A 23,585-nucleotide genomic window follows, 5' to 3' on the forward strand; every position below is an offset into this window, starting at 1 on the left:
AAAAAGGAATTTCGTGTGTTGATGAAACACTACTTTTTGATGAAAAAAAAAGTGCCGCCGATACCAAAAAATGGCTTGATGAGTGTTATCCAGACTCTGCACCGGGCGAAGCAACAATTCGTAAGTGGTTTGCAAAATTTCGTACTGGTCATATGAGCACCGAAGACGATGAACGCAGTGGACGTCCAAAAGAGGCTGTTACCGATACAAACGTGAAAAAAATCCACAAAATGATTTTCAATGACCGTAAAGTGAAGTTGATCGAGATAGCTGACACCCTAAAGATATCAAAGGAACGTGTTGGACATATTATTCACGAATATTTGGATATGAGAAAGCTTTGTGCAAAATGGGTGCCGCGTGAGCTCACAATCGATCAAAAACAACAACGAAAAACCATGCTGAAATTGAACGAATTGGGCTTCGAATTGCTCCCTCATCCACCGTATACTCCAGATTTGGCCCCCAGTGACTTTTTCCTGTTCTCAGACCTCAAGAGAATGCTCGCTGGTAAAAAATTTAGAAGCAATGAAGAAGTAATCGCTGAAAATGAGGCCTATTTTGAGGCAAAGGACAAATCGTACTACAAAAATGGTATCGAAAAGTTGGAAGATCGCTATAATCGCTGTATCGCCTCTGATGGCAATTATGTTGAATAATAAAAACGAATTTTGGCAAAAAAAATGTGTGTTTCTATTAAACGATACGAACTTTTCAGCCGAACTGTTAATCATATCTTTAAACGTACCTGAACAAAACTGTGGAACGTTTTAAAACATTTATTCTAGGTTTTGCCACACTTTCCAATTAGTTAAAAAACCTTCACGATCGCTTTTTTCATTAAAAATGAACTCACTTTTTGATTTAGGAACCACTTTCGTCTGAAGTTTTACAATTCATCATGTTTCTGAATATTTACTAATCGATTCGTCTCAAAACATGATCACTGTTTCACATAATTACACAACTATTCCATGTTGGATGACTTTATGGTTAGTAATGTTCACTTTCCACTTGTTTATTCAACGATTAAAGACTTCTGAAATTACCTGGTAAGCAATAAAAGCAATGAAAAATATGAGATGAAAATTTGCACTTAATTCACTTGATTGCGCTTTGTTTTCATTTCATTTCGTATCGCAAAGTTGCCAAGTTTTTTCATAATGTTAAATAAAAATAATTATTTTTTCTTCTTTAAATTATCATCAACAAGTACTTTTTGGTATCCGTGACATTAGTTTAAATATATCATTGATATTTATATATAAATAAAACTATTTCGGAATCTAATATTACCAAATAGAGCGGGTTAAATACTAATCAAATAATAATTGTGGCAAATCTAGTAGCACTGGTTTCTTTCCGCTATTCGTCACTATAACACTGTTAAATGTGTGTGTTTCATCGGCTGTGCACTGAGATGCCACATATTTTCATAGAAAATATGTATCTGCTCTATCTGTTTTCACTAATAAAATGAATCAAATCCAAATTCAAATTGGTTTTAAATTTTAATATAAATGTTTATCAGTGTTCAATATCCAACATTTGCACAAAAGATTTCCATTTTAACATGTGATTTGTCCGTTGATTAATAAACTTTTAAAGAAGTACTGTAATCAAATACTAATAGATACTTAGAGAGAAAAGTCTAACGTTTTACTTCTCACTTTTTATGAACCTCTACACATCTGTATTAAATTTAGAAAATCTGTAATCGGATTTAACAAACGCGAACGCAAAAATCTATACAATACAGATAAATTTGTATGAATGGCATCTCTGGTTCTGCATTTTGTTTTTAGAAGGGCGAATGCTTAAATAGTAGCAATACTTTTTTTGTTTTTTTTTTTTAATTTCTCCAAATTAACTTCAGAGTAAAAATTCAAATTTGAAACGAAAGGTAATAAAAACTATCCAATAAATTTTAAACGTCGAAATGATTCCAAACTGTTTTTTTTAAATATCGTGTGTTGTGCCATAGTTGGCATCAGGCCCTTTTAAAGGAAAATTCTGACATTTTGAACCTGAGAGTGTAATAGTGCAATATTTTGATTCTGATTGCTGTCGCCATTGCTAATTTATGGGATGAATAAAGGACCAACAATAGGATGAATACAAAACCTTTGAGATGAAATTAGGAGCACAGTAGTGAACATATCAGAAGTGTTTTTAGTTGATTTTTTAATTATTATTTTAATTTCCAAGGAATGTGAATAAATTCCCAATGTGGAGCAAGGCGAATTAAACAGAAATATGAAAAAAATCGTAGTGATTTTGGTGGCTAAATCAGGTTTTTAAGGTAACGTCCTTACAAATGAGATGAAATAGGGAGCCCTTGCAACACCTAATTATATTACTGCTTTGCCCTATTTCCTGAAAAAATCTCCACAATAAACGTTCACATTCTATAGGAAAACGTGTATTTGTTTATGTAAAAGCTTCTTCTTGTAAATTCGGAAATGAATGATGCAGGAAATCATTTCTGTTGTGATCAGCAAAAATGCACGGAGGGGTGAGTAAATTAGCGAAATTAATAAATTTGGCATAATATGAGTAAAAAAAAAAATGCCTTCAAACGGTTTAACTTAAGTTATGCACTGACAATTTTAGTCAATGTATATGAGTTTGGGTGCACCAATCGCTTGGAATTATGGATTCTTTAACTTTCGGAAATCTTATGATAGGTAGTAAGCAGATGTGACACAAAGACACAAAGAATGAAAGCATTTCAAAAAGTTTGTTTGGTCGGTCGTATCAAAATTTCATGCTTCTTGATGCTTCTTAAAATTTATTCAACAAAACCATGTTGGCGGAGTAATATCAATAAAACCAGCAAATAACATTAACATATATGCTGTGATTATCAATAATTATAATGATAAGAAAAACTTGTTCAATCATAAATCATGTTATGCAGCTGATTAATTTACCCTGTTTAGCTTGAATATCATGCCCGGGTAGAAGAGATTTCCAAACCAATTATTAAAAGCAAACATCTCATTGGTAGAAAATAACATTATTTAGTTTGAAATAAGAGTTAAAATATCAAAAATCATTGCAAAGTCTGCATGAGAAAATAGCAACAAAATATAAAATTCTACCATTGTAACTTCAAAGCAAGAGCAAAACATTTATAGAAGACAAATTTTTGAGTAATTTGAATTTCTAGCTTTGAGAATAGTATATCATAAGAATTTCTCTTATCTGATTCTGATGCAGTTTATTCATTGTATTCCATTTGAAAAAGGAACCACTGGTAAATTGTACTTCATTGCCTCATCAATAACGAAATAAGATCTTGATTTTAAATAGATATTGTCTAATCTATCAAGAAGATTCCTTCGATTAAATATCAAGAAAATATAAAGTATTGATATGACAGCACAGGAACACCAAGTTTGTGCAAGTGCAAGTTTTGTCAAACGCGCTTTTCAAACGCAGCGTCTGTTGTGTGCTCAAACCCTGTGCTCCTGTCACTTACATAAATGTCAATGACAATGTCGTTTCAAAGAGCGTTTCATTGAGTTTAATCAAAATAGTGTATCCTAATAAACATCATCATCAGCATCAACCAGCTGGAAGTAAAACAAAGTCTTTTGTCGCTCTAATCACTATGTGGTGTGAAATATTTTTCTAAACTAATTTTGCATGGATTATTGCTATTACGTAGTTACGTATGCTGTCAAATTAACAATATCAATGTGATTACGATCCAAACTTATTATTTTCATGGAATTTTCATCTAGAATTTATTTCTCTTAATCTAGTATTCATTTTATTGCGAATCAAACAACGGTTGCGAATTCAAACACGGGATGCATCAAACGAGAATATATTATATGTGATTTTCCTCCACCAAGATCAAAGCTGATCGAATCATCCAATGATTGAACTTATATGAATCAAGAATCATTTTAGCTCAAAATCACTATCGATTTTGTGTGACGGAAGATCAGTACCGATTTGATTGATGTGATTTAAAGATCACTGATCACTGATTAGAAGTGATCCTTATTGGGAAAGATCACAAGCGATCTTGACTTTATTTTCTCAGTCCTGTATAAATTGGAACTGCATAATCATGGACGACGAAACCTTCGTGAAACTCGATTACAAATCTTTGCCGGGACCACAATATTATACGGTGCGAGAAGGGCAAGTGTGAAACCAGTCCGAGACATCGATTGAAGTCGAACAATTTAGTAAGAAAGCTATGGTCTGGCAAGCAATTTGTAGCTGCGGCAGGATTTCGAAACCCTTCATCACCACTGCTTCAATTAACAGCGAATTATACATCAAGGAATGTTTACAATAACGACTTCTACCCATGATTCGAAGCCACAAGGATCCTGTTGTCTTCTGGCCGGATCTTGCTTCTTGCCACTACTCGAAATCAACGGTAGAATGGTATACTACCAAAAATGTAACTTTCGTCCCAAAAGACATGAATCCACCAAATTGCCCACAACTTCGACCAATTAACGAATTTTGGGCTTTAACGAAAGCACATCTTAGGAAACATGTCTCGACAGCCGAAACCATTCAACAGCTCGAAAAAGATTGGAAAAAAGTGTCAAAACTTGTCGTCAAGAAGTCTGTACGGAATTTAATGAGGAACGTTCGCAAGAAGGTCTAGCTGGCGCACAATGGCTAAGTAGCAAATGATGAGAATAATATTCTGTTGTTGTAGTCTAATATTATCAGTTTTTCGAATAAAATTGTGAATTATTTACAGCGAAATCAAAATGCGTCCATACTTTCTGGGACAGTCTTTAGTCTGAAACTTTTCCGCTTTCCTTAAAACTGCTCGAGAAAAATTATTTCAGTTTTAGAATACCTCCACTAACACATTTGATTAGCAACAAACACATTCCTATATGGATTTCCTCTTGCAGAAATTATTGCGATCTACGAACCTTCTATAAGTAAACCCGCTAAATAGAAACCTTTAATTTAACACGCGAAAGGCAATAGATATGGAATGTTGTCGTAAAACTATTTATTTTTCCGGAAAACTGCTTTTGTAACTGAAAATATTTAGTTTTGTTTGTTTTGTGTAGCGCAATCTAATCCAAATACATTGAAGCAGTGTTGCTAACTTTTTTATTAGGGAAATAAAATCTACATTCATAAAATCTAAGCGGAACATTGAAGTGAGTTTCGAATGTTGCACTCTAATTGTATATGTCAAACGATTTTTTTTGTATCTTCCAACCTTCCGGGCTACGCCGTCCGGTGCACTACTTGTATTCGGTTTTTGTTTTCCGAGTGCTCAAAGTTTTCAGTGAGAGAGTCGATTTTGCGAGTCGAATGAAGAAAACAGCGTTTCAGAGGAAAAATTTGTAAAAAGAAGTTTATGTTTCGATTATGTCTTTTTCTCCAATACAACATCGTATTTATACCTGCCAATATAGAAAAAACAACACCCGGGTTGGCAGTTCAATGCATAGGACGCTGGTCTTACAAGCCAGCTGTCGTCTGTTCGAGCCCCGGCCTGGAAGGATTCTTAGTGTCAGTAGAATCCATAGTACTAGCCATGCAATGATTCTGTACACTAAGAATAATCGGCTGCGAAGTCTGTTGAAACAGAAAGGCCAAATTCCACCACAGGAATGTAATGCCAAGACTTTGCTATATAGAAAAAACAACCGCGACTGAAAAATTCTTTTCGCTAGTAGTGTGCCATCTAGTGGCTAGTAGTCATTACGGTGTTAACTTTTTTTCGGTGACAGTGCGCCATATAGCTGCCAATTGCAAAAAGCCAATTCAACCATTTATGTTGGTTGAAAACAACGTTTTATTTCTCTAATTCAACTAAAAAATTAGTTGAATGGAAATGAAGTGTGCCTTAGCTAAGAAATGACAGCACGTTGAAATGGTGAATTCAACTCAAAAAATAGCTATTTCAACAAATATTTTATTATTGTTAAGGGAATGAGAATTAAAAAATCCAAATTAGCAAAAGAAAGATTTTTTTGGTTGTCTCAAAAAATAACTAACTAAAATAAGAAAATCAACTTATTTTTTCGCCAAAATGCTGATTCTGGTCTTTCCGTGCAGATAAAACGCTGCACTCCTGAACATGCCCTAAGATTTAAATTTGGTGCTCAGGCACAAGTGGAGAGTCTGTGAGTGAGTCTGTACATTCAATTTGTACTAAACCAGGGAAGACGCTTCAAGATCATTTTCAGACTTTTATTCTGAATCCGTTGAAGCGTTTTCTTCCTGGTGGAACAACAACTTGACCAAATTGGTACTGCATAAAGCATGGCTGGTCTGAAAATTTGTTTATAAATTAACAATTTGTTTTTTAGACAGAGCTTAGAGTTTCTGTTTATGTGAGGATATAAAAAATTTATACATTTATTACAATTTGCCTGGATTCCTTCAATGTTATCCTTGGAAGTAACTGTTTTGTCATACGTTAAACCAAAGTATTTTGCCTGATTAGACAATATCAATTCCAAGCCATTCAATTTGAGAATGTGATTATCGTTTGGTTTTAGAAAAGAAGCTCTGGGCTTATGAGGAAAAATAATAATTTATTTATGCTTCGGTGTTGGCGATTTGTATCTATGGCTAACAGACTTGTGTCGTCACAAAATTTTAAGATCAAAATTAAAAATATTATACAAGATTGGAGCTATGTTCGAATCTTGCTGAACACCTCCTAGTACGGTTAGCAATTCAGATTTACAATTTCGATGACTAACCTGAAGAGTATCAGTTAAATAATGTTGAATCATTTGAATCAAATAAACAGGAAACCGGAAGTCGAACAAACCTTTATGCCAAACACTGTCGAATGCTTTTTCTATGTCTAGAAGAGCAACTCCAGTGGATAATCCAGAAGATTTATTTGCTTTTATCATGTTCGTTACTCTGACAAGTTGATGAGTAGTTGAATGTTCATGACGAAATCCAAACTGCTCTGGTAAAAAAATTGAATTCTCATTTATATGAGACATCATTCTCAACAAGATATTTTTTTCTAAAAGTTTACTGATAGAAGAAAGTAAACTAATTGGTCGATCACATAATCGCCCTTATTCTGAATAACGACGTATTGATTTTTTGATCGAATGTGGTTCGATCGAATCATAGGTACCTTTGATTTTGCTAGCGTTATGAGGAATACAAATGAAATACGAGGGAAAAAACGATACGACGTTATTCAGAATAAGGGCGAATGTTTCTGCTGGGTTTTTATCAGGTTTGAGTATGGGAATTACTTTAGCGTTTTTCCATCTTTTTGGGAAGTAAGCTAATGAAAAACATTTGTTGAAAATTTTTACCAAGAGTCTCAAGGCAATATCGGGAAGATTTTGAATACGAATATTTAAGATTCCATCATTACCAGGGCCAACAAAATAGAACGGCCTGCTGAGAGGGACTTGACCTAATATTGCGAAATACTGATTGATATCTTACAATTGTTCCGTACATAAAAATATCATTTCATCTTGAAATTAAAATTACACAATTGATGGATTCTTGGACTATTTTGTTGGTACGCACTAGAAAATAGTGTTGAGTTTCATAAAACAGAAGGTTTTTGTTAAAAACAAGTAATAAATTTACTTAAACAAGTAATAAATTTACGTCTACGCGCTTGTGAGGAATTCTGGCAACCGTCAGGAGGCTGGCTGCATTCCGGCAGCTGTCAATATTGTCCAGGCGAAATTACGTCATTATCTCACCGCACGTATCTTGTTTATTTCTCTCTTCCTTCTTTCTTCTTTTGTCGTGAATACGACTTACTTTACTATGGGGCGCCTTTTCAAAATTAGCCATATGGAAGAATGGGCAGAACTTAATCGTGAATATCTCGACTTGTATTAATGGTAGCAACATAATTCTTTCACCATTTCATCAAAAATATGATCAGGAATTCAGGATAATATTTTGAACAGTGTGCGATAACCACAAACAACTCAAAAATTAAGTTTTCTTAAAATTTGAAAACAACGCGGAAAACACCTTACTTTCGCTTGGGTTTTTCGCGCAAGGACGACGATTTTGAGGTAGTCAGGCACATATCTTCAACTGAATGCGTATAAAAGGGGAACCGTGGTCAAAAATCGATCATTTCTTTTCGTGCGTTCGATGGAAGCAGACGTCGTGGGAGTGGAATCATCAACCAGCAGCGACGGACCAAATTGAGTTCCTCAATTTGGTCCTTGTGAATGCTAGAACCGAATCCCTACAGCATATTGATAATTTCTTTCAATAAATTATGCAAATCCGAAATGAAATAATCGACAATAAAATTCTGTATGCGGCTATTTTTATAGCCGTTAGGACCGCCCATTAGTGAAAAAGCTACAAACGAAATCACATAAAAGGAAATCTCTTAACAAAAATTCAATCAGTTTGGATTCAATCACCACTGCGAGCAGATGTGTTTTGTGTCGTCTGCACGCTTTCGACAACAGCGATTACGTCACAGTTGCCAGTCATTAGCAGTGGGAAAAAAACAACGGTGGAGAGCATTGCACAATATCAGCCGTTCTAATGGCTCTAAAAGTTTTCTAAAGAACTATTAGGATTTGTTGTTCGCAAATCGTAGGGAAATATCCTCAGTTTACTGCAAATCAAGAATAGTTTGCTTAGATTTGTGCGCTTTCGCTGTGTGAAATTCACAGTAATCGAGATCATGTGAAGCCTTTTTTTGCAAAAAATGTTTTAGAGTTTAATGTCGTAGAGAATTACGCAATTTGACTCTTCTGAATGCTGGAAACGAATCCCTACAGCATATTGATAGTTTCTTTCAATATATTATGCAAATCCGAAATGAAATAATCGACAATAAAATTCTGTATGCGGCTATTTTTATAGCCGTTAGGACCGCCCATTAGTGAAAAAGCTACAAACGAAATCACATAAAAGGAAATCTCTTAACAAAAATTCAATCAGTTTGGATTCAATCACCACTGCGAGCAGATGTGTTTTGTGTCGTCTGCACGCTTTCGACAACAGCGATTACGTCACAGTTGCCAGTCATTAGCAGTGGGAAAAAAACAACGGTGGAGAGCATTGCACAATATCAGCCGTTCTAATGGCTCTAAAAGTTTTCTAAAGAACTATTAGGATTTGTTGTTCGCAAATCGTAGGGAAATATCCTCAGTTTACTGCAAATCAAGAATAGTTTGCTTAGATTTGTGCGCTTTCGCTGTGTGAAATTCACAGTAATCGAGATCATGTGAAGCCTTTTTTTGCAAAAAATGTTTTAGAGTTTAATGTCGTAGAGAATTACGCAATTTGACTCTTCTGAATGCTGGAAACGAATCCCTACAGCATATTGATAGTTTCTTTCAATATATTATGCAAGTCCGAAATGAAATAATCGACAATAAAATTCTGTATGCGGCTAATTTTATAGCCGTTAGGACCGCCCATTAGTGAAAAAGCTACAAACGAAATCACATAAAAGGAAATCTCTTAACAAAAATTCAATCAGTTTGGATTCAATCGCCACTGCGAGCAGAGGTGTTTTGTGTCGTCTGCACGCTTTCGACAAGAGCGATTACGTCACAGCTGCCAGTCATTAGCATTGGGGAAAAAAAAACAACGGTGGAGAGCATTGCACAATATCAGCCGTTCTAATGGCTCTAAAAGTTTTCTAAAGAACTATTAGGATTTGTTGTTCGCAAATCGTAGGGAAATATCCTCAGTTTACTGCAAATCAAGAACAGTTTGCTTAGATTTGTGCACTTTTCGCTGTGTGAAATTCACAGTAATCGAGATCAAGTGAAGCCTTTTTTTGCGAAAAATGTTCCAGAGTTTAATGTCGTAGAGAATTACGCAATTTGACTCTTCTGAATGCTGGAAACGAATCCCTACAGCATATTGATAGTTTCTTTCAATAAAATATGCAAATCCGAAATGAAATAATCGACATTAAAATTCTGTATGCGGCTATTTTTATAGCCGTTAGGACCGCCCATTAGTGAAAAAGCTACAAACGAAATCAGGTAGAAACAAGCCTCTCAACAAAATCGTAGGGAAATATCCTCAGTTTACTGCAAATCAAGAATAGTTTGCTTAGATTTGTGCACTTTTCGCTGTGTGAAATTCACAGTAATCGAGATCAAGTGAAGCTTTCTTTGTTTTTGCGAAAAATGTGAAAAAGGGGAATGCGTGCATAATTCATACAATTGATATTCGGAAGTGTTAAGGAGCATGTCAGTTGTTTTCGTATTCACGACATCCAGTTATGTCTCTGACATTACCCACCCGCCTTTTTGTCATTCGACTTCAGTTGATATTCGTCAATCCCGCATGTCCATACAAAAAACGAATCTTGAGACGAGGTAAATGAAATTGAAATATGGGTATGTTTGGTAGTGAAAAAGCAATGTTATTGGCAATAACATTTTCCATAATTACCATTTTCCATAATTGGCAATAACCAAGACGCTAAAAATGTAAAACCGATTCAAAACGGTTCTTCCAATCTTGTACGCAAAGATCCGACAGAAACGGAACCGATAATAACTGCTAGGCGAAATTCTCTGCCGGAAACGGTTGTTGCATTGTTGCCAGACTGGCTGACAGACATAGCCAGCCGTCTGGGGGGAAATCTGCCCACCGCATACAAGTGTGTAGTGGCCATTTTTGCCTTACCAAAAAGCGGTTATTTTCGCCCAATCGCTTCGCTTTGATTCTGCTAAGTCATACCACAAACAAGAATTATTTTATCACAAAAACCACTAGTACTATGCAATTCAGTGCTGACACTGACCGAATATGATTTGATCCTGGAAATATATCCTACAACTCAAAAATACTAGAAAATTTTACTTGTGACGAAAAAATCGACACGTTCGCACTCACCGGCTACTGAGACTCAACTATGTCTGGTATGTCAATTGGCATATTGTCGCAAAACTGAAATGTAGAGGCGCTGCTTGTTCAGAGATGATACTTTCTGTAAGAGCTGTCAAATCGGTAGGAAAATTTCTAATTACTCCACCTTTTCAACGATTTCTTATGAAAACGGGAAAATGCATTTGAAAAATCATAGTAGAAGTTGAAGAAAAGGTTGTTACTCTAAGGTGGTAATGTTGATCTTAGTTCATTATGCGAAATCTACCGTTTATTCAGAATAGAGCATTAAACTTGGTTTGATACCATTTTTCAAATGCCTGGAAATAACAAATAAAGTATCCAAAATAAATAGTACTCGATCGCTATATATTCTAGTACTCGAGAAATCAACATTACACTGGCTTCTGTTTATAAAAATGTTGATCCGAAAAAACCTAACCTTACCCAATTTCACATATTTCTGAAGAAATTCCATGTTTAATCGTAATTTACACTGAAAAAAGTAATAGTAATCACTTTGAAATCGATTTTCTTCTACTTCGAGTGTACTTTTGTTGCTGATATCTATTTGTACTATTGAATAAACGATGAAAAAGGTTGCAAATCATATCAAATTGCCGATATGAAAATTTCCGAAAGAATCCTCCTTTTCTTGGTTCCATTTTTCATTGGCAGGTGTCGCTACCGGTAAATCAGCTTTGCGACAATGTGCCAATTAAACATTAGCCAATTGTTGCTAATGCTCGAGCTCACGTATAGAGGGCTTATCCAATGGGATTTGATATTTAGTGGTGGAATTATTGCAAGTAGCCATTTTCGCCTCAGTCGTCGTTATCATTTTCATTTAAAAACGATGTCAAACACTCAAACAAAAAGAGGCAGTCGAAACTAAACAAATAGCGGTGTCGTGCTGAAATTTAACATGTCACCTCAAGTATGACTTTATACAACCAAGAATCTGTTTCTAAATCATTTTCCTCCTAATAACCCATCCTCCATGTAGGAAGATGCGGTAACCCTTACTAAAACCCTAAATCGACTCACAATTAGGTAATGCTGATAACAAATGCATAAACAATTTTTCACAAGGCGATAACGCGGCTATTTTCAGTCTCATGCAAAGCTTCGAAAGAAGCATTGGCCTTACAATAGGTCACAGAAAATCACAGCACGACAATCAAATTGGTTCCATTTCCATTGTTTCAACTATGAATGGGTTAATTCCAGTATCGCAAAGCATTTGTTTACAGTCTGCCAATTACAAACAGTGATAACGTTACGTGACATCGGAAACAAGTGAGATGTCACTGAAAATCCCGAGTTTTGAATGACGAAGACATGAAGACAAAAAGTAAATTCGAAAGAACTTCAAAACTGGCAACGCTACATACTGCAGCGGCTGTGAAATTCCAATGGTAACTTTGATGCAGAAACCAGTGGCCGAGTAAATATTTATTGTCTCAAACAATGTGATGAATTGATAGTGGTGTCCAATTTCAAGTATTTTTGATTACTGAAGACATTGGAACAATTTGGATCTAGTTATTTTAGCATTACCGACACGAATTCTGTCCAGTTTCAAAATGGTGATTGGCCGTACCTCAATGTAACACGAAACGACACCGAGGAATTCAGCGTTGACGTTCCACTGCATGTGCATCTAATGCATCTAGCGATGGCTTGTGGGAGTGGTCGCGTGACGTAAGTGTGATGCACTACTCAGAACTGGATTTTGCTGCAGTTGATAATATTTACTTTCGCAATAACGGCCTTGTGACAGGAGGAGATATGAAGATCGTTGCGCTCGTAAGCTGGTTTTTGTTGTGATATTCTGTCATCAGATGTCTCAATTTGAAATGTATCATCAAATGAAACGCGGAGTTTGTTTATTAGTGCCAAATTCTCGTTTCAAATATTTTTTTCAAATCCTTATATCAGAAACCACGATAGTCTTCAAACAAGATTGAAATATGAAATATCTATTGTTTACATGATTTGGCTATTACCGTTATAGCATAAATTACTTCCACAATTCTGTGAAATTTCGATGAATAAAATTATAAACTTACCTATAATGTACATGGGATGAGAGGAACACATATGCTAATTTACTGATTAGAACTAGCAGTGAATCGATTCAATTGAAGATTGAATTCGCTGTTTGCAATTTAATCTTTACTACTTAGTTTACTTGCACTAAACCAGGACGTTTCAACTTCTACTTAATTTTCAGAATTTTATTTTTAATCTTTTGAAGCTTCCTGGTGGCATAAGGAAATAAACGTATTGATGATGCATAAAGTCTGGTTCGTCTGAATATTTGTTTATTTGCTTCAAAAACACACAGCTTAGAATTTTTGTTTGAAGGAGGATTAAGAGACACTAACAATCTTAGGAAAGCAGTCATTGTTGAATGTCGCAAAAGCAGTTTCGTTCCTTATCGTGCTTTTTAAGGGTACAATTTCAGTTTCAGCCGGGTTGGCGGTTCAATGCATACGGCGCTGGTCTTACAAGTTACAAGTTGTCATATGTTCGAGCCCCGACCCCGACCTGGAAGAATTCATAGTTTTAGTAGGATCGTAGTACTATCCATGCAATGATTATGTACGCTAAGAATCGGCTGCGAAGTCTGTTGAAACAGAAAGGCCAAATTCCACAAGGAATGTAATGTCTTTGCATTCAGTTTCAGCAAGCCAATGTTTTTCGTTTGCACGTCAATCCGGTTATGTCTCTGATATTACCCATCTGCCTTTTTTTGGTTTGAGAAAAGAATCTCCTATGAGATATTATATCAGACATGGGCTTACTCGATTTCTCACTAAAAAAAAATCAACACTTTTCGACAACAAAATGGTTGCAACAATCTTGGACAACTAATTAAATCAAATTTTCTATCACAGCTTAGAAACTTGTCACGCTGTAAGTACATTCTTCACCTTGCGGTGATTTTTTTTCTGAAAAATGTATAAACAAGTGACAGTTTCTCTTTGTTTATTTTCTCATCTCAACTATAAATTATCGACAAATTAACAATAACCGTCACTTTCTGTTGCTCCAAAAATTGTTTTATTCTTATTTGTTTCTTTCAGAAAATATTTGCATTTTCATGTAATGGAATTGTGGATCATCAAATAAAATCGTTCATTTATTCAGGAAATTTGTGTCTGCCAACAGTAACGAAAATTCAACTAAATTTGAACTTCAGTAATATTTAGCAAATTATTTTGTTCTTTATATCCTGTAAATCTATAAAATTCAATTTGTCCGACGATTCGACTATAAGTGTCAAGCCAATTGAATATTAAGTGTTTGGTTGATGGGATAAAAATGTATTATCCATAAAATATATTGTGATTTCATTGAAATAGGATTCGATAATTACACTTAAGTACAACGTGCCGATTTTTATCAGTGTACATGTGGTCAAAAGATTCATATTATGCTTTTCGATAGCTCATTTTCAATTACAAATACTAAGGCGCAATTTTGACATGTATTTTTCTGTGATCATTAAGCTTCCTATACCTTTGTGGCAAATCATTTACACTAAGAGAAAACCCATGTGTTATTCGGCAAAAGTACGATTCACATGTTATAACAGGTGAGCGTTACCGGCAAAAAAACCTTAAACTAATAGAAACCCTCGGAGAAGTCCCGTTAACGTTGACGAAAGTTGACTGATCATTTGAATCGTACTGTTTGAGGGTAGATGTTTCGTGATGAAAACAAATACATTTCAAAATTGCGATTCAGCGTTTGTGGCTGTAAATGAGCCCAGAAAGCCTCATAGAAATTCCGGACAATCAATGGGTGTATTTAAGGGATGAGAGGTAAACAGTAGTGATCCTAAAACCAGAGATCAGCGGAGAGAAATATTGTAGATCTGGCAACGAGACAAATATAACATGAACTCTGGTACCACTTGCATTTGTATTTGTGTTCGAGTGACTTTTTGGCTTTCTCATACAGAAAGGCTATAGAATGACTGTGAAAGCCGACTTTTGAACCGAGGCCCGGAGGTCCGATTGTCATATACCATTCGACTCAGCTCGACGAACTGAGCAAATGTCTGTGTGTGTATGTGTGTATGTGACAAATAATGTAACTCGATTTTCCCAGAGATGGCTGAACCGATTTTCACAAACTCAGATTCGGATCAGGGTCATTTCTCCGAATGCCATTTCGCCGAAAGGGTCATTTCACCGAATGTCATTTCGCTGAATGTCATTTCGCCGAAAGCCGTTTGGCCGAAAGGGTCATTTCGCCGATTCTTGCAATTGTCTTAATATTATAATTGGAATTGATTTAAAATAAACACAAATGAATGATAATACGTTAACGCCCGTTTTGTTGACCTACAATTGTACTTCTTGAATGAAGATTGATTCATGACCCTAAGAACAGAGTTCCCAAGAAAACTTGTTGACTATTAGCCACTAACCATCAACGCAATTGCATAGGTTTATCTACCAAGCAAATGTAAGTGGTATTTTCCGTTTATTAAGTGAAAAAATGATCTAATGCGGCTTCGCCACATCGATTTGCTTAGTGTGCTGTCCGATCTCGCTACCTCTCGTTCGGACCTACTAAAGCAAAGAAACCTAGCTTTGAGTGGATCGGGCAAACGGGAACCTATTCGGCGAAACGACTTTCTGCGAAATGGCATTCGGCGAAACGACTTTCGGCGAAATGACCCGCTCCCCTCAAATTCAAAAGAAAGGTCTCACTGTCCCATAGATCGCTAATGAATTTTATCCCGATCCGACATCCGGTTCCGGAATTACAGGGTGATTGCACCAAACTGATTTTTACAAACTAAGTTGCAAATGAAAGGTCTTGAAATTCTTAAAAAAGTCCCCTAAAAGTTGATTCAGAGCCGACTTCCGTTTCCGGTATTACAGTGCGATTAGTAAAAATTTACGATTTCATGAGGATTTTTTTACAAGCAATGGCGAAACGGAATTTAAATTTTTATAAAATTTAATGGTAAGTTCATCTAGTTGGCAGACCTTGTTAATTGGTGAATATATAAATCTACTTTGGGACTATTAGTGCCAGGTTTCCGCTTCCGTACGCGCCGGTAATAGTGAAAAAAGCTCCACAAACGGAACTCACTTCGATTTTTCAGCAACTGTTCAACCGATTTTCACAAATCATGATTTAATTTCCCGTAGCCGGTAGTATTGCTGAGAAAAAAAAAAACGCCAGAAAATCTTCGCCGGAGACGTTTGACTGCTCCCGGGAATCCGTACTTCACAGTATCTCCAGTCACGCCGGTTCCAAACTATCCCTCGTCGCCACTTGTAAAATATTAACTTATAACACTTTCCCTACTGGCTATTTCGGATGAGCTCTCACTAGCGAAACACACTTATTGAAAGTTTAAAACAGAAAGAGGACCGGCCTCTGTTTATTGATGTTTTTATGTTGCGTATTGATCGACTTTTCGATCAATACACACTAATCACAATACGTGCAATTAGATTTAATTTGTTCGAACATGTAATCAACAAGGTGGACACTTTTAGCGAAGTGTTACATAACAGAAACATGTCAGCTTTATTCGTTTTCACGTCTTTCAGTTATGTCTGTGACGTTACCCACCGCCTTTTATTGTGTTTGAATATAACGATTTCAACCTTGGAGTGGTCATTCACTTCTTCGATTTAGACAAAATCTTTAACCCTATTGATTGACTAACACCCACTCAAATAAAAATTCACGTTCGATTCACTTGAAAAATCACGTAAACTGGTTTCAAATGTCAAATTGAATGGTTTTCGTGACGAAATTGAATGTTACACGAACATCCCCTAAAATAAAAAGAGTCATCACATAAGATTCACGTGAATTGACCAAACGTCAAACAATCTACGTGAATTTCCAGTGTGAAAAACTGTATTTTGAAAATGGCGAACCGTGCCCCTCAAAGTGTGAGTAGTGTAAATATTTGCGAGAAATGTTATTTAATTACAATTTTTTAATACATCGACCGGACCATTCCAGTATGAAAGTTTCCATGTCTTCGACTGGACCGAGTGCCTGCGTGAGTCCGGAAGTGTGCCCGCTCCTGTCGAACGCTTCAAACAGGCCGTTGGTCCACCGAAAATCGAGTTCATAATCGGTATGAAGCTAGAGACACTGGACCCATGTAATGCGAACTCAACCTGCATCGGTAGTGTTGTGGGAGTTCTCGGATCTCGACTTCAGCTTCGGTTGGATGGCAGTGGCAACAAAACGATTTCTGGAGGCTTGTCAATTAGAGATCCCACGACGTTATTAGTTGCTTTTCATTTTCAGCCGTTGAAATTCTATGCTAATTTTCTGAAATAAATGTTTTATTTTTCATGGCATTTTTCATTTCCTAGATTTATATAAAAATCTGAAATCTTCCTTTTGACTTCAACCAATATATAAAATAGTAATTCTCTGGTATCTTAATTTTATATGAACTGATAGGTAACAGATCGGCTGAAAAGTTCGTATCGTTTCTATGAGAGGGCGCCACTAGAATTAAATCCATACCATATTCAGTTAGTACCAGCCTTCAAAAGATACGTGTATAAATTTGACAGCTGTCTGATTATTAGTTTGTGAAATATTGCATTTTGAGTGAAGCTACTTTTGTTATTGTGAAAAAATGGAAAAAAAGGAATTTTGTGTGTTGATGAAACACTACTTTTTGATGAAAAAAAGTGCCGCCGATACCAAAATATGGCTTGAGGAGTGTTATCCAGACTCTGCACCGGGCGAAGCAACAATTCGTAAGTGGTTTGCAAAATTTCGTACTGGGCATATGAGCACCGAAGACGATGAACGCAGTGGACGTCCAAAAGAGGCTGTTACCGATGAAAACGTGAAAAAAAATCCACAAAACGATTTTCAATGACCGTAAAGTGAAGTTGATTGAGATAGCTGACACCCTAAAGATATCAAAGGAACGTGTTGGACATATTATTCACGAATATTTGGATATGAGAAAGCTTTGTGCAAAATGGGTGCCGCGTGAGCTCACAATCGATCAAAAACAACAACGAATTGATGATTCTGAGCAGTGTTTGGATCTGTTATATCGAAATAAAACCGATTTTTTTCGTCGATATATAACAATGGACGAAACATGGCTCCATCACTTCACTCCGGAGTCCAATCGACAGTCAGCTGAGTGGACTGCACGCGATGAACCGAACCCAAAGCGTGGAAAGACTCAACAATCGGCCGGTAAGGTTATGGCGTCTGTATTTTGGGATTCGCATGGTATAATTTTCATCGACTACCTTGAAAAGAGAAAAACCATCAAGAGTGACTATTATTTAGCGTTATTAGAGCGTTTGAAGGACGAAATTTAAAAAAAACGGCGTCATTTGAAGAAGAAAAAAGTTTTGTTTCATCAAGACAATGCACCGTGTCACAAGTCGATGAAAACCATGCTGAAATTGAACGAATTGGGCTTCGAATTGCTCCCTTATCCACCGTATTCTCCAGATTTGGCCCCCAGTGACTTTTTCCTGTTCTCAGACCTCAACAGAATGCTCGCTGGTAAAAAATTTAGAAGCAATAAAGAGGTAATCGCTGAAACTGAGGCCTATTTTGAGGCAAAGGACAAATCGTACTATAAAAATGGTATCGAAAAATTGGAAGATCGCTATAATCGCTGTATCGCCTCTGATGGCAATTATGTTGAATAATAAAAACGAATTTTGGCAAACAAATGTGTGTTTCTATTAAACGATACGAACTTTTCAGCCGAACTGTTAAATGTGATATGAGCAGTACATTATATTTTACCTATGAAACACGTAGCCTTTACTGGATTATGCATTAAACAGTTTTCAAATGCCAGTCCATTAAAACCTACGTGAAAAGTAGGGTGGAAAATATTCACATAACTTTTCACGTAACTATAACATGATTATTATTTTGAGTGCCAGAATTAAATTGATGTCTGTGCTGTACTTCATAATGAACGTAGTTGACGTTCTGGGCAAGTCGAACCATGATCCTTCAGTAGACAGGAAAACTCACCGAACATTACCATTCGATGAACTTTGATGATGATGTAGGAATGAAAAAATAATTATACTAACCACCCGAAATAGTTATCAGTTTTACGCTTTGACGTTTTATAGACTACTGCCACAAAGATACTGGAAAATTTCCAAAAATATGAAACAAACTTAAGAACTAAAGAGCTTCATTCAAATTGGCAATAATGAGAAACACTCAAAAGTGCAAAACAAATGTTTTTGATTTGTTTTTGTGAAAATTGACTCATACCTAGATAGAAAAAAAACAATAATATGTTGGCTCCAGTATCAAATCCGCTTCTTGTTTACTATTTGCTGGAGAGTATTTCGAATACTTCGAGACCATTCAAAACAAGCGTGAACAGTAGCAACAACAGTCGAAAACAACGATCACCATTATTCGGTCTACCAGTGGATAACAAATTCGAACCAGCCGGTTTCTAAAAATCCGACGCCGAAAACACCATTAAACACGAGCGATAATTTACTATCTCATAAATATACGTTAAATTATTCTAATTAGATAAACACACCAGCGGAACCGGCTCAAGCCAGTTCTAGAATGCAAATTGATGTAAATCGCAGAAGCACACCTTTCAACCGAGACCAGCGGCCGCATCAGCAGCCGCCGGCTCATCCCGCTTGGCACAGTTTTACCCTGTCTCCTGTCATCGCCGCATTACAATGGCAAAGGCACAGGAAGGCATGCGCAAATTGTGATGGCAAACACGCGCCGTCAAAAATCACGGTCCGTGCAAAGCAAGCGGCGGCGCAAAAGTAATAAAAAAAAACGCGAAACCGGCTTCACGATCGGTTCGGGAAATAACACACAAATCGCCGCGACTCCACCAATCGAACCGGATCGGACCGGTTCGCCGATCGAGGCGTCCTCGTGTAAACAAATATCGTACCTCGCTTCTGGCCCCGTTGTGCCGTCTGCTACGCCCCTTCTTCAAGACGTTTTGGCTGGCCCGGTTTGTTTACACACGGTTCGAAGCAGTATATTTTTGTTTTTTTTTTTGCTCGATCCCGGTCAGACTGATGGATTAAGCCAATTTGGCATGTGAATGGATGGAATAGGTTTCGTCGAGAGTGATGTAAAATTGTTATTCAGTGGAATAGTACCGAATACCGGTGAAGGTCGCATAGGCCTTCGCGTAAATGGCGATCGCTTCTTCCTGTAACGAAATGGAATCCATATTTCTTCCTGAGTGAGTGAGATCGGAACATGTTATCGTATTTTGTTTGGCTGTTTTTACCAGCAACGAGTTCCGAGAATTGCAACCTCGAATCGATCTCGTCAACGACGTGGTAAATATGTACACTCACTCGATCCTTCCTTGTTCTCCAGTGTTGTTACAGAGTTTGGGTCACTAAACCTAGACAGCGGCATTGAAAGGAGGTCAGTCAGATCATTGCTCTTCTCTGGTTGTGGAGGTTGCATTACACTTCATCAGTTAGGTCAGGCAATTGCTCAGCTATCAGTAACAGATGGGAATTGAATAGTAGGAGGTTGCCGGGCGCAGCTGTATGAGCAAGTTGCACCAATCATGGTCAGCGACAGTGGGCAGAGAAGTGGCAACCCAACTAACCAAAAGTTCGGATAAAAGGGACTGATTTGGCTTAAGCAACTCTCAAAGTTAATCATAAGCATTCTAAGCAGCCCATTTTTTAAGTAATAATCCACACTTGAAAGTTCGCGTGACGCAGCGGAACGAACTTCTAAGCTGCTTCTAGAATACATTTTTCAGCTTCTATGCAGCGAAAAAGTTCACGCGGAACTTGTTCTGTACTTCGAACTGTCAAAAATTGCCACGTGTTTTCTTAAGTAGCTAGAAAGTTCACGCGGAACTTGATCTGTACTTTCAAGTTCTTAAAAGTTCCGCGTGTACTTTTAAGCAGCAAGAAAGTGGACTTTTTAAGTAATTGTGGAACTTTTGGTTGCTTGGGAAACCGCTCTCGAAAAGATGCATGCGGGAGCTCTAGTGTGCAGTGGTTTATATCATCAGAGCAAGCGGTTTGTTCGGATTATGGCGCAAAAATTGGTCAACTTCAAATCGATGTATTTCTGTTAAAAATGAACCGCAAAAACACCTTGAAATGCTGCATTTTGAAGTTGTACACACAATGGTTGCTATGATAAGTTTTCACCATTTGTTCTCCAGTGTTTAATACCGTTTTCGTTTATTGATCAGAGCAGCCTGAAAGCTGACCCAGAGTCGCCAAAACAACGTTTGATATGTTTGTTTTAGCAACCTGAGGTCGCTCTAGATCGGACTCCAATCGCGTAGTTTCGCTCTGAAAACTTTCTCGGGTCACACCACGCATCCAGCCGAGTTTGTTATTTTTTTCTTTTTTTCATGAATTGTTGTTCAGGGCGCGTACCACGTGTTCGTTTTACTCGGAGTCAGAGTAGCCCGCGTCTAGGTTCAAAAACGAAAACGGTATAAAATGACGTCCAAGCAAGAGCAGCCGCGTGTCAAAATTTTGCTCGCGCAGCAAAAGAATCCAACGCACGTCAAGTTGGCAAAATTGCTGGATGTGACCAAATCGACCATGAGAAACGTTTTAAAAGTGTTTGGGGAGCGTCTGTCGACCTCCAGGAAGCAACGGCAATCGTAATCCGGACGTGTTAGCGACGACGAAGAAGGTAGTGGTGAAATATAAGTGGAATCCTAACCTCTCCATCCGGGACCATCACTCGCAAGCTCAAAGTCTCCCATAATACTGTGCAGCGGGCCAAGAAATTATCGACTTGTGAGTAGGTGAAGATGGCTAACCGTGATTATAAACAAATCACGTCGGTATGCTCACTAAATTCGACTGTGTCGTCATGGACGACGAAACTTATGTGAAGGCGGATTTCTAGCAGCCTCCGAGACAGGCGTTTTATACCGCATCAGGAAAAGGGAAGGTGGCCGAAATTATCAAAACCATCAAACTATCGAAGCTCCGGAAAAAAACCTCGTCTGGCAGGCCAAATGCACGTGTAGTCTAAAAAGCGGCATCGTCATCACAACGGGAATCAAGAGATCTACGTCCAGGAGTGCCTGAAAAAGCGGCTGCTATCATTCCTGAAGAAACATAATAGACCTGTGCTATTCTGGCCGGACTTGGCGAACTGCCACTATGGGAAAAATGCAAAGGCAATGATGGAAGGTCGATGAGAATTTAATGGAAGGAGTTAACGCGGAAGGCACGGCAGTTCGGATTTAACAAACCAAAAGAATAAACAAACATTTTTTCTTTTAAATATATGAATAGAACTTAAAAAAAGAAAAATAAAAAGATTTTTTATTATGAATTGTGACTGAAAAACGTGCTTAATCCACCTAGCAGTGAGATGATACCTTTTTTTATCAATCCGCATGTGTTTTTTGCATGAATATTCTTCGGTGTTTCAGTTTTCATGACATTATTCTAATCACAGACTAACGGACATGACAGTATGAGTAAATTCTTATAAAAATAATTTTTCGTGATGCACTTGTTCCACCTATATTGAACTGCGCGAACTATTTACTATCTGTACACCCCTTATTTTATGTAAAAGTTTTTTTACTAGTTGGTTTCCCCTCGTTTGTCAACACCGATCAGCTGCTTGCAGGGATGCCTGATTTCATCAAAATATTTGAAAATGAATCGTCACAATAAATTATTGGATTAAGTTGATAATATATTTAACTTTTTCGCGATGTTGGAAGGTAACCATTTATTCGACTCAAAGTTGTTCATCTAGACTATTTTTTATTGTGTTGGTAGTTTTCACCCGAAATTAAGTGGCGGCAGACCAGAAGCAAGTAAATATTGTAACAAAACGGGTTCGATTTTGTATTGCGTTGGAGGATGAGAAGTAGGCACAATTATGTATATAGTTTAGGCAATATGTATTAAATCTGTATCCTGCATGAAATTCGCATGGACGTATACAAATCAATACATTACAGGTAATTCTGTATGAATGGCAACTCTGTTGGAAAATGAAAAAAATAAACACAGTCTAGATGACAGACAGGATGTTTTTGATAGGGTAACGTGGCGCCATCATGACACATGTGAGTACTGTCTCAAATAAAGGAATATTCGAAATGACCTTTCAAATGATTGAAGAATCTAATTTGAGTGTCCTGTCTGTTAGTCTGTGTTCTAATGTCCGTCGTTTTAAGGGGCAATTTGAGATTTAATTCACTCATTAATGTCGAAACTGCAAATCGGATCGAATTTGAATCTAAAAGTGTAACAAGCGATTAAACATTCCATGATATGTCGAAGTAATTTCCACTTTAGAGTTTAGGGTAATTTAAGGTACTTCCAGACCCGCTATTCAGGAACCAGCATAACCCAAACCGAATCGTATGGCCATATGACGAATAAATTGCAATATTTTTGAGTCCAACTTTAAAGCTTTTCGGGATTGTCGTCTTCTATATCGGTTTGAATTTTAAAAAAATTCATTACCCTATAATTCCAGCATCGGAAGTCAGAATTGGATAAAATTGGAATTATTTTAATTTGAACTTTTGTTTCTGAAATTCGATTTGGCTTTGTTTGAGAAAACGATTGAGCTTTGAGAAACGATTCGATACTGGAACCGGAATCCGAAATTCGGTGTAGCCGAAGTCAGACAAATTCACCTGAGTAGCTGTATAGTTTACATTTGTTTCAAAATGTTTGAAAATCAATGTAGACATCTTTGAGGAATCGTAGTGCGAATCAAATTTTTGG

This window comes from Malaya genurostris, chromosome 2 (genome assembly GCF_030247185.1).
Source record: "Malaya genurostris strain Urasoe2022 chromosome 2, Malgen_1.1, whole genome shotgun sequence".
Taxonomy (NCBI): Eukaryota; Metazoa; Arthropoda; class Insecta; order Diptera; family Culicidae; genus Malaya; species Malaya genurostris.